Below are 13,540 nucleotides of genomic sequence, written 5' to 3' on the forward strand. Positions count from 1 at the left end.
GTTGTACTTTGTACAACAGCGTGAGTTTTCCATTGACATTTTGCAGCCGAGCTACCAATCGATATGAAACCAACGGGTATTCATTAAAAAACTTGTGTTTATCTTAACAAGCTAAAATTTTATCATAGTTAACCCACAAAAATGCGGATAATAGAGAAAATGTGAATGGAAACCGCGTAAACGGTGTCCGTACTACGTGGGATTTGACTTAATTGGTTACAACATGGAAAATCTCGAGATCCTGACCAGATAGAATATTACTGTCTCCGGCAAAGTTGTTCTAGAGATCATAATCTTTTTGCTGGTGGAGAGTAGTTCATAATTTTCTCACTACGTAGCGCTAGAATACATGTGAAATTATCGCATGTGATATATCTCGAGATCATGACCAGATAGAAAATTGCTGTCGTCGACAAAGTTGTTCAGAAGGTCAAGGCCTTTTCGTTGGTGGACAGTAGTTCAGCGTTTTCTCACTTCGCGTATACATGTAAAATTCTCGCATAGGGTTTTTGATCTAATTTCCGTCCTACTAAGCACACCCCGCGCTTCACCTCACTCTTCTGAACGAGTTTAAACAAAAAATGGAATATTTCTGTCAAAAATGACTTCTAAATTTATTCACCTTTCCAAACGTACCGTTGGATTTGATAAAGAGTCACCAATTGTTGAGATATTGATTAAAATCTAACACTGCTGCTTGATTCTAAATTCGTTCTACGAGTTTCAATTCCGTCCTAACGCATTGAAACGCCATTAGATTTTCTTCGTCCTACGGATAAACGTAGAAAAAGGGGATTCGCAGGGTGTGCTTCTTTTGTTTTGAGAACAATGAGCGTAAATATTCATACAATGCGCTCTAACCTGGTTTATGTTGTAGCTAATGAACTAACGCATCGGAACAAACATATTATTGATTTGTGCACGGTCAAATAATTGATATTATTGATCTTTTCTGATCGATAGAACGGAAATGGGCGATTACGACGAAGTAGCGCTCTACCCTATATAAAATATTTCTAGATCCTTACCATATAAAAAGTTACTGTCCAGATCTTTTCGTTGGTGGAGTAGTTCAGAAAATGCAATTTTCGCATGTACAATAGCTCGAGATCCTGAGCAGAGAGAATTTACTGTCTTCGGCAAACTTGTTCAGGGTGTCAAGTAGTTTTGGCTGGTGGACAGTAGTTCAGAATTTTCTCACTACACGGCGCTAGTGTAAACGTGAAATTCTCATATAAAATATCTCGAGATCCTGACCAGATAGAAAGTTACTGTCTTAGGCAGCTTTGCCATAGGAGATCATAGTTTTTTTTTTGCTGATTAACAGTAGTTCAAAATCTTCTCACTAGGTAGTGCTTGTATACATGTTAAGTTCTCGCATGTGATACATCACTAGATCCTGACGAGATAAAGAATAAATGTCTTTGGCAAAGTTTTTCCGGAAGTCAAGATCTTTTCGTTGGTGGACAGTTCTTCAGAATGTTCTCCCTACTCGGGGCAAGTATACACATGCAATTCTCGCATATACAATAGCTCGAGATCCAGATGAGCAGATAGAAAGTTACTGTTTTCGGCAAACTTGTTCAGGGGGTCAAGACTTTTTGGCTGGTGGACAGTAGCCTAGAAATTTTTCACCACATGGCGCTAGTAAACGTGTACAATTCTCGCGAATGTTAAGCTCGAGATTCTGAACAGGTAGAAAATTATTGTCTTCGCAAAATTGGTTAAGAGGTCAATGTCTATTGCTTGGTGCACAATAGTTCAGAGTTTTCACACTACGTGGCGCTACGTGGCGCTACGTGGTGCTACGTGGCGCTACGTGGCGCTACGTGGTGCTACGTGGCGCTACGTGGCGTATACACGCGAAAATCCCGCATATAAAATATCTCGAGATTCTGATCAGATAGATTTCTCTAGTGGACAGTAGTTCAAAATTTTCTCACTACGTAGCGCTAGAATACACGTGAAATTCTTGCATGTGGTTTGTTTCGAGATCTTGACCAGATAGAAAGTTACTGTCTTCGACAAAGCTGTTCAGGAGGTCAAAGCATTTTTGGCTGGTAAACAGTAGTTAAGAATTTTCTCACCACATGGCATAGATGTACACTTCTCGCATATGCTATATCTCGAGATCCTAATCAGATAGAAAGTTACTGTCTGCAAAAAAGTTATTCAACGGCGCCGGTGGTGTAGTGGTAAGCGTGATTACCTCTCACCCCAGCAGGCCTGGGTTCAATACCAGTCGGCGCCGCCGGGATGTTCTGAGGCATAACATCTCTGATCACGCCTTCCTTCGGATGGGAAGTAAAGCCGTTGGTCCCCGGTTCATGAGTTGATAGGTCGATACGTAGGGTCCAGGTGTGGGAGCTGCCTCCCTGTCACGTCGGTAGCATTGGAGCTCAGCACGGAAAACAAGATCGACGGAAAAAACAAACCAAAGGAAAAAAAAAAGAACGGGAGCCGCTTCCAGTGGTTTCATTGGATGGCAGATTCGCCAACGGGGGTCAGAGCGCTTCCGTTGCAGCACTCACACATTCATTCATCACGAAACGGTTGCTTTCCAAAGTCGACAACGCATCGACCGAAAGAACTGCTGATGAAAAACAATGAGGAGGACCACACAATGGTTGCTGCCGAGTAAACAGACGATCGCGTGACACACATTGAGAGTGGTCTGCTTCTGTCGACAGCCGAGTGAACACAGCTCTAGACTTATGTGGGAATATTATAAGTTGAGTGTTGCGAAGTTTGTTGATATTCTCCAGTGCTTGATTACCCAAAATTGTCAAAATCAGAAATGATCCTCAAGAGCGAAATAATCAAATTCATTTTGGGCAAAATGATCATTTTTAATATTGTTGACTCCAGAGCCTTAAACCGGGATTTTATCATCAGTTCAGCATGAGGCAATAATTTTCCATCGGTTTGTGTGTAAAAACTAACACGACACGTCCGTCAGTGTTATATTTTTGTAAAATGAAAATAATCATTTTGCATTTGATCCTCAAAATCATCCCCACTAAGATGAAGAATGAACATCGAGTCACGAATGAAGAAAAACAAATGTTGACTACGATACTTAGAGCACAGACAAACAGACATAACTCATTGAATATTTCTCACTGTAAAACATCGTCGCTATTCGATAAAAAAAATAAAACTTGCGAGTGTTGTGTCTGTTTGTCTGTGCTTAGAGGTTGCCTTGATCAAGAGAATGTTGTCATGTCGAAATTCAGATTCATGCAAGTAGTTGGTCAATCTGTTAAGGTTATTTTCACTTTCAGCTTGAGTGTAGTTGAGTGTAAAAGGAATGATTTTTTATCAGCACTGTTTTTCATCACACGCAAGGTGTAGCGCTTCAACCCAGTGTATCTTATGCGTGATAATGTTTGCACCATTGAGCAATGTCTAAATTAATAAATTCTCAAAAATTTCGTCATCGAGTTTTTTTAATTTATTTAAAGGGGGATGTTTCTCAAAGTCTTAAAATATGTTAATCATCGATCGAGTTTTCACTTGCTGCAATTACGGCCTCCACATGCTTCCGGAATGCACGGCAGGTTCTTATTATGTAGTCTGGATCCGTTTCTCTCCAGGTACGGGTTAATGTTTATCTGAGGCTTGCTGTACTCGGCTGGCGTTTAGAACAGGCCTTGGCCTTCATGACGCGTCATATTGAGTAATTCAGCGGATTAAGATCGGGGCTGGATGGCGGCCACATATCCTTCGCCCAGAACGGAAGATGTTCCTGCAACCACTTCTGAGTGCGGCTCGAGGTGTGGCACGGAGCCCCATCTTGTTGAAATACAACATTTGGCTTCGGACCGTACTGTTCTTTGAAGAACGGAAGAACATGCTTACTTAAAATCCCGATCCTTGTTGACATTGTCGCCTTCTGAAATGAACACCGGGTCCATTTTTTGCCATCGGAAGCCACCAATCTAAACACCATAACGCTAGCAGGATGCTTGGTAAGATACACGTTCTTGTGCTCGTCGGCCACGTCTTTTACCGGAAGAGAACTAATATACCGGTCGGTTCTGGAATTTGATACGGGATCGACGGCAAACATGCTCTCATCGGTGAACAGGATAACCGATTTTTTTCACTTAATACCCTGGACAGACTATGGCTTATATCATGTAATATAAGCTGTCTTGCAATGAGCACTCATACATCTAGTTTTCACTGGAAATCCTATGTATGAGTGCTCATTGCAAGACAGCCTATATTACATGATATAAGCCATAGTCTGTCCAGGGTATAAGGAAGTTCAAGATTTTCTTGCATCGTTCGACTCGTAGCTCCCAGATGCGGTTGGTATTTAATCATGTGAGTTTTTTTTCCGTGCCCTCGACTTCACCCCGCAATCTTCCTTTACGATCTTCCGTGCCGTAAAGTCACTGATCCCGTGTTCCTTTGCCATTTTCCTTATTGAACGCACTGGATTCACCCGAATCTTCCTTTTGATAGCAGCGATAACCGGCTGAACCCAAGCTGACCTCGGACGACCTATGGCCACCTTCGCGGATAGTTGTCCTTTCTTTTCTCGGTCTAAAACCCTTTTGACGGTCCACCGGGACACTCCCGCGGCGATTGAAATGTCTTTTTGCGACATTTGCGCGTGGGACAAATCAAGAATACGCTGCCACTTTGTCATGGTGCAACTGTCAAACTAAGTACACGGTAAGAAGAATATCCTCACAATTAAGTTTTAAAAAATCATTTGAGGTCTACCGTTGAGTGAATCAGAAAAGCGGCGATGGGTTAAATTTACTCATCTATTGAGTAATAATATATGAACTAAAATTTAAGATAATTTTCTGTTAATCATCGTTTAGCTCAAAACGTAGTATTTGTCATTATTGATTGAATTAGTACTTTCCGTAGTTGTTTAAAAATTACATGTTTTTTTTTTTTTTTTTTTTTTTTTCTTAATAAAGAAAAAAAAATTTACATGTTAGTTAATCGTATTGCGTAAAGTAATTAACGAAGTATATCCTGTAATATTTATCGATACATTCTATTTAACTAAAACACGCTGCGATTCAAAGTAAAAAAGAACTCAATTTTCAGTTAATAGTACTCAACCGTTATGTTCTCACCGTTGGGTACTATTAACTTAATTTTGGATGAAAATCATAGCAACCTGCACTGCCATCGATGCTGTCATTTGTTTGTGCTCCATCGCCTCCGTTCCTGCTCAATTACCCAACTAACAATTTTCGCAATGTGAAAACGCTTTAAGCTGGGTTTAGATAGAGCAAGTCAATTGATCAAGTCAGTTGAATTCAACTGACTTGAACGCGAATTGAACGTGTATACCATGCCATTCAACTGACTTGATCAACTCACTTGAATTGAAAAAAGTTGAACCAGGCTCAACTTTTCAAGCCAATTGAATTCTACTGAGTTGATCTCATTTGACTTGCCTAGTCTGAACCCAGCATTACTCATTTGCATTTATACAGCCTCAAGCTGTATTCAAAAACGTTATATGATATGAGGAAACCTTTACTCAACCTCTTTTTACAAGCAAATCTGGCGAACTTAGTCAGCTCCTTATGGCTGTTGGGACGGTTGGGACAAGCTCTTATTGCATTATCCATTACCGCTTTTCTATACAGCTGTGATATATCCTGCTGTTTAGTTTGTGTGTGAACTTGAAAGGCACTTATTCAACCTTCACCCCGGTTGGTTATCCAACAATCACTACACAGCTTTATTTTAAAGCCGGGTTAAATATTGTTTACACTATTTTTTGATGGAGGAATTTATTGAGTTTATTTTGCTGTGAAATCAAAGTTAATCGAAATTAATTCACAACAACACACCACCAAATGATTTTACACTCTTCCAGAACCTGGAATCGAACTCAAGACGACCCGCTTGGGCGAACCTTGATACTACCAACTTCGCTACTCCAACACTTTGAACTGACGTAAAAAAATTTACATGCCCTTTTACAAAAAGATCGCTGAGTAGAGGCTTCATAATAGTGCACATGAATGACTTTTCTCGACTAGTTAGTTCAGCTTTGTAAAGAAGCGGAGTAAAAGCTCTAAAACTGCACAAGTCTAAAAATAAACCTAGTTGACTGTAAAATAGCTTCCAAAGTAGCGCTAACACAGTTTATTAGTTGAGTACAGGTTGTTTAGTTGTTGAAAAAGCACTTTTGATGATTAGGGGCGGTTCATAAACTACGTAGACAGTTTAGGGGCGGGGGGGGGGTAGTTGAAAATTATCCACGGCCCATACAAATTTTAAAATTTTTGTATGGACAATTGTCTACGCTGGGCGAGGGGGGAGGGTTAAGAATCCCAAAGGTCTGTCTACGTAGTTTATAAACAGCCCCTTATGTTACTCAGCAAAAGTGGTTGGTTGTGAAAAGGTTGAGTAAACGCTTCTGCTTGTAGCTGAATCTGCAGCTTTGTTTCAGCTACTTTACAGCACAACGCTGGAAAAGTTGGCTTATAAAGCTGAAAATGTTAGTTGGGTAGTCCTCACATTAGTCTTCGTTAGTGTTTGGTACATATCCCGCATAAACATAAGGAACGCCTAACCACCAATTCTGGATATCATCCCAACTCTATGCGGTATGGTCGTACCATCTATGATATCGTTTGTGTATGGTATCCGTAGGGGGTAGTGACAAAAAAAGTTGCAACGAAAACCGGTTGCATGCTGGTACGTTGGGTATTTTTCACCTATTCCATTCGATTGATCGTTAGGTAATTTTTACTCAATGGATTCTTCATCAGGATTACTCAAAATTGAGTTTTCTTGTTTAACTTAATTTTACCTAGCCCCACTGAAGCCACGTGTTGAGTGAAAGTAACTTAATTTTAGGTACTTTTTTCTTACCGTGTAAATCATTTTCATTGTATAAACAGCCTAGTACGGGTATGAGCTATACACGCTTAGTTCAGTTCACCCATAAATAGGTAGTTGATTCACCCATATTTGGGTTACAATACAATACCTAAAATATGGGTAAATAATACTGACAAAAATCGGTGAAATTTCCTTACATTGTGAGTAAAGCGACTTAACCCAAATATGGGTAATTAAACTTTACCCATATTTGGCTGAAAAACTTAACATTGTCAAAACCGTCAACTTTCGCTTTATGTGTGTGTGCGATCTAGTGTGCGATGCAGTATTAATTATCCGTCGTAGCAAATTACATTCCGGAAATTTAATCGAATTTAATTCCGTAATCAAATAGCCGCAATTCGTAAGTAGCTTGGTGGAAATTCTACATTATTTGGAGGAGGAGGAGAAAGCTGGAGGGAACAAGCTTACCTCGCCGTGTCATCATCCAGCGTTTCCATTGGTGGCTGGTTAGTAATTTTACGGAAGTAATAGTAATTCAATGTTTTTTTTTTCAATTTTCCCTTCTAGGTTCTGTGCTGCTCCGTAAGACCCCCTTTGATAGGTAAGTATTTTGCATGATAGTTGATTGGCCGATATTTACATTATTTTTTCCACTCACTGGAACTATTTGGCTGACTTTTAAAAGTTCCGAAACGGTCAAAAACTGCACTTTTGCGGCGAATAGTCTCGGTACACGGCAAGAAAAAAAATACTCAAAATTAAGTTTAAAAAACTCAACGTTGGGTTCTATCATTTGAGGTCCGCCATTGAGTGAATCAGAAAAGCGGCGTTGGTTAAAATTTACTCAACTATTGAGTAATACTAAATGAACTCAAATATAAGTTTATTTTCATTGAGGTTGCTCTTATGCGCCTTTAACCATTTCAGTTTTACAAGCGTTGATAGACGAGTGGTTAACACACGGGTCCCATGGTTCGGTTCCAGTCTGCTCCGTTTTATTATTTTTTGTCAACTTGGTCAACGATCAGGATTACTCAAAATTGAGTTTTCTTCTTTAACTTAATTTTACCTAGCCCCACGGAAGCCACGTGATGAGTGAAAGGAACTCCATTTTGGGTACTTTTTTCTTACTCTGTACCTTTGGCGTACTTATTCCTTGCTTTGTGAGTAACAAGCGCGGAAAAGGTACCGAGACGATTCGACGCAAAACCGCAATTATATGATCGTTTCCGCTTTTATAAAATCTTTGAAATAGTCCAGTTTGGTGGTACATGTTTAATATTTGCTACAAATAAAATACAATTTAAACAAAGCATTTTGATTTTTTATTTAATCCGTTAAAATTTCAGAAGAAAAAAATGAAAATATTCACCAAAATATGAGTTAAATTCATCCAAAATCAATAATCCATAAATAGGTAAAAAACACCTACATTATTCGTAAGGTGCATGTACTCATATATGGGTAAATCAACTTTGCCCATAAAATGGGTATGTGCACTTTTTCGCGATTATGGGTGTTCTTCACCCATATTTGGGTGAACTGAACTAAGCGTGTATTGTCTGATTCAGAGTTCTTATTACATTTTTGACTTTTTGAGTTAGTCTAACATTTTTTGAATATTCGCAATAGAGAAAAGTAATCTTTTCAGACTAAACTGCACTGGTTAGTTCAAATAGGCTTGAAGCATTTTCCCATACACACAAACCAAACGAACAATTGATGCCAAACTCGTAAACTTGCAAAATGGGGCTATGATGGCTAAAATTAGAATCCCCTTCGAACGAACATATCCGAATCAAAGAGACAGTCATTTTCTTGTCACCCCAACAGCAGCCGTGCGACGGCCAAATTCAGGCAGACGCTCTCTTCCCTGAGAAGCGTGGCGGCAATGCAAAACGATAAGAACATAAAAAATCAATTTCACATCGAGGCAATAGGCCTTCTTTTCGCCTGCTTTTTTTTTGGACCATCGCCATCGCCGTATATTTACACTCTTCTTCCGTTCTTTTGCGTCAGCTGAGTTTGCCGTTGCTACTTATCGCTGCCACTCCGCACCGCATGTCAGTATGGGTTTGTCTTTTTATTACTAGGTCAGTGCTGCTGTTGCTGTTGCTACCACCACACGAGACCGAACGTTTATTTCTGCCGAGGGGAAATGTGAGCCTCTTTAGCTCAGTGGTAGAGCGCTGGTCTCGTAAACCAGCGGTCGTGAGTTCAAACCTCACAGGAGGCAGGGTTGATTTTTTATTTTATTTTATTTTTCTGTTGAAATTTACTCAAAAGCTAAACTAAATGTTGACCGAATCGAATATTTAATTCAATTAAAAGAAAAGTTTCAAACACGAAAACCCTGGACTCAATTGTGTTAAAGCTTTAAGGAGAGGGTGAGGTCTCATGATTTATTATTCATTGCTACATATTCCGAATCACATGTTATGAAATTTGACCCATGTTAAGCAGCCACAATGAATTCACACCCCGCAGTAAAACGTTGATAGGGGAATAGAGGTAACGAAAAACTAATGAAATTTGCAAATATAATAGATTTATTTTATTTTCGCCCATTTGAACTACTTATTCATGTAAATATGTGCGTTGCTTCGAGTTTGACCTTTCACGAAAAAAATAACACAAACGGCAGATGTCTCCTATTTCCCCTTCCCCCACCTTCTTCCCATAGAGATTCCGTCCGCTCGTTTGCCCCGAACAATAAAACGCTTTAATTTATCTCCTCTTTGCTTAATGCGGCAAAAGCATCGGCGCACATATTAATCGTAATATTATAGCGGTCGTAAAACATACAAACAGACTAACCAGCAAACTGCCGACCGACCGACCGAGCGACCGGGTGAAGACGAACAAGACGCGAGCGAGGCGTGAAATGGGTTGTGTCTTCTGCTTTTACCAGCACGCTTCCTCCCTCTCAAGCTCGGTTATCACCACGCTAATATCGATTGCATGTTAAAGCTGAACGGCCGTCAGTTCACCGTCCTTCCTCCCCTTCTCGGCCGGCTCCGTATTTACACAGCAAACGAGTGTCACGATGGGAACCATAGAGGTACAATCCCGCGCTCGAATGGGTTCTTTCTCCGGACATTAGGGATGATGGCGATATGACGACGATGAGGCATGGGTGCAAATTACACGGACATGCCATCTATATATTGTCGTTACAGCTGAAAACTGGAAAATCGCACTCACAAGCGGAAATTGTTTTTTACTTTCGTTCTGTACGTTGTACATAGTGTCGGAAGTAGTGCGCTGTAATCGCACAATGATGCGCTATAATGTGCACTACTTCCGATGATATGTATAACGTATAGAACGAGAGTAAAATCGGTCTAATTGATTTTTCAGCGGTAACGACAATACACACACACACTTTGTGCAAAACTGATCGCCACTCGCCGCGCGGCTGCATTTCAGTAAACATACTGTTGTAATAATAACCGAGGAAGAGATGCTAGGAAGGGACTGGCAGGCGGTTTAAAACGGCGAATTGGCACGGATCGCGCATTGCATCAATAAATACGGGGATTAATTTCACAACCTCTGCGGAATATAATTTATGGTACATCGATAATAAATTACGACCGATTATAATTGATTTAGCGTGTACACCGAGATAAACTTGTAGCACGAGCGGGTCACAGGTAGGGAGGATTTCCCGACATGGCTGCAATGCACCATCCCGAGGTTACGGTAGTAGGTTTTTTCAGCAATGATTAATGGCAAAAAAAGTATTTTAATATTATTTGATCCGCATTCAGTGTTGCAAATGCTCATTACAGCTAAAGTCGTACTTTTTGAAATTCGGAAACTATGAGATAGGGTAAATGCAGGTAATGTCGGCCTAAGTGTCCCTAATTTGGGCCCATGCATAAATTCAGCAATCAACTAAATTTTCAATAGCAACCAAAAATATCCATTAGTAACGTCCCAATAATGCGTTCATCTAGATAAAATTGATAAATAGCAGATTTTTAGCGATGGGCCCAATCTTAGATCCATAGGCCAACTTTAGAGACATTTCCACTATTATAATAACAAATCTTATATGTAAGATGCTAGACGAGGATGTAAAGCTTGTATATGACACATAAAATTTGTCAATTTTGCTTTCAGAGGATCACAATTAGCTATTTTAGCTATAATGAGCAGTCGCGATTAGTGAGCGCTCATCGTTATAGCTTTAGTTACAGCCTACACTTAAAAAAATCTACACGTTCCGTTCATGTGTTTCACATTTGAATTGGCGCAATGTGGCAAACACATTAATTTCAAATGTATAACTTATGAAATCAGTCATACCTTACCCATGCTTCATTCACTTACAGCACACATGAATTTCATTTGATTTAAATGTCAACGTCATGTGCTTGATTTCTAATCATGAAATGTTTTGCATACAAATATGTTGTACCAGACATGCTAAATTTAAGCGTGATGCACATGAATTTCATGAAAGACCTTTTTGCAATCTAATAGTATAACTATTGGTTTTAGATTTGATTTGTTGCTGTGAAAAAGATAACGGAATTTAATTTAAGCAAATCTTAGTCATGCATACTGCATTCCAATAGCACCGTACAAACAGAAAAATGTTATCCGATACCTTTGAAACTTAATACATTACTACTGTCCTCTTAAAAGATAATTATTGAACGGGTTTCAGTATGTAAAAATGATAAACACGATATATTTCATTTTAGATATATTGATTTATATTTTCATATTGTGTGTAGAGTAGATTAATCAGTAGATAGCTTAAACTATCAAATCAAATATCGCTGTATTTGTGAATAAAGTTGTACTTTTTTTTCTGTATACGTAGTAGTAGAATCGGATGTTCAAAATAATTCATTTTCGTTCTAGAATTAAAATCATATAAATTTAGGTGCTCTGAGAGTGACATACGAGCGTCAATTTTGACATAAATTTGAGCCATAACTAACTTTTTAGTCTCGGAGCACTAAACATTACATGACATGTTTGTTTACGTCTCTACTTTTATGTCAAAGACGGATTCCGTCACGTGTAAAATTAGTTATTTCTTAGTGTGTATAGTGATCCCTTTATTTAAACATATAATTTCCTACAAAGAATACTCACATACTCACGGTTAATAATTTCGAGGATTTTGTTAGGAAAACCTAACTCCACTAACAAGTCTTCTCTGCTAGCTGTTGCCTTCCATGTTTGTTTTGACACTTTAGGTACTCTTCTCATCCTTAGTGAGATCCATTGCAATTCATGTGTCATACACGTTAAATACACTAGTAGGAAACAGTAGCGCATAATTATATGGGGATCTCTTTGATTTCGATAAGTTAACACATAAAATCAATGTGTGGTAGTATTGATTTCATAAGCAACAAAAACATATTATTTGTGTGTGTAAATCTCATGACATCCGTGTGAAAAGCACATGATTCTATGGTGACAAGTAATGAACGGTCTTCATATTCCAAAACACATGAATGGAACGTGTCATTTTTTTTTTGAGTGTAGGTTATAGCCTTCTTGCACGGAAACAAATCCGATTCCATTTTCATACATTTCATGTGAATTCCATTCGGACGGCTTTGAAGCCGTCAAACTGTAGTTTTTCGTGCAAAACAGCTCGTTAGATCATGTATCACAAATAGACGAAAAGAATTTGAACATCCAAGTAAATCTTGCTTCAGATAGAATTGGAACAAAAACAATTGCCTGTATTTCACTTATTTATTATTGAATTCAAGATCTTTTTTATACAAATGTAGCGTTTTCTTCATACTTTTAAGAAAAAATACGGATAAAATTATTCGTCACGGTTTCGAAGGAATTCTCGAATTTTTCCTGTAACACGGCTCATTAGGCGGCGCACACCTTCTTCGTCCATCGTTTTAGCTATCTTATTCCACCAGGTCTTCATCTGATTGATGTTTTTGACAACCTTTCCCTTTGCCTTGAGTCACCTCTTCATGATTGCCCAGTATTTCTCAATAGGGCGGAACTGGGGGCAGTTGGGTGGGTTAAGGTTTTTCGGAACAAACTGGACCCCTTGCTCTGCATACCATTCTTGAACGACTTTGCTGTAATGACAGCTTGCCAAATCTGGCCAAAACATTACGGGATGGTCGTGGAATCGAATGAACGGCAAAATTCGTTTTTGGAGACATTCTCTTTGGTATAGTTCCGACGTCATTGTCTTATTTGTAACGAAAACTTTCGTTTTTTTGCCACAGCTGCAAATGCCCTGCCAAATCATAAATTTTCGTGCAAATTTGTCGGCAAAAACAAATTTAAATTTGGCTGGAACATCCCCCCGAGCCGCTGCCAAGTAACATTTTTGACCTGGGATTTGCCCGAAGTCAGCCTTGACATAGGTTTCATCGTCCATCAGAAGACACCCGTCGAACTTGGTCAGCACCTGGTCGTATAGCTTCCGCGCACGGATTTTGGCCACACTATTCTGTTTTATGGTCCGATTTGGCTGTTTGCTAGCTCGATACGACTTGATTCCTTCCCGGAGTCGAGTTCTCCTCACGGTACTATGGGCAGCACCGACATTTCTGGCCAAATCACAGTCCGACAGATTGGGATTCCTCTTAATCGTCTTCAAAATCTTACCACGCAGTTTCCGGTCGATAGTTCCACTCCGACGATTGGCTTGAGGCTTCCGAATCGTCGTCAATGTTTCCTTATATCGTTTGAT

The 13,540-nt window shown here is 39.4% G+C and overlaps 1 protein-coding gene and 1 non-coding gene across 3 annotated transcripts in view; both read left to right on the forward strand.

Annotated features, from left to right (window-relative positions):
- LOC135697078 (mpv17-like protein) overlaps positions 1 to 13,540 on the forward strand; it is a 398,788-nt gene that overhangs the window by 211,256 nt on the left and 173,992 nt on the right. Inside the window, exon 3 of one of the 2 annotated variants that reach the window (XM_065216673.1) lies at positions 7,405 to 7,438. The exons of the other annotated variant lie outside the window; for it this stretch is intronic. The gene's annotated coding sequence lies outside the window, so the exon portion shown is untranslated. The remainder of the gene's footprint in view (positions 1 to 7,404; positions 7,439 to 13,540) is intronic. 2 annotated transcript variants of the gene reach the window in all.
- Positions 9,002 to 9,073, forward strand: TRNAT-CGU (transfer RNA threonine (anticodon CGU)). The gene has a single exon. It is a non-coding gene; the product is annotated as a tRNA-Thr (tRNA).

This window comes from Ochlerotatus camptorhynchus, unplaced genomic scaffold (genome assembly GCF_037179485.1).
Source record: "Ochlerotatus camptorhynchus isolate MF236.1 unplaced genomic scaffold, CSIRO-AGI_Acam_v1.1 ptg000066l, whole genome shotgun sequence".
NCBI lineage: Eukaryota > Metazoa > Arthropoda > Insecta > Diptera > Culicidae > Ochlerotatus > Ochlerotatus camptorhynchus.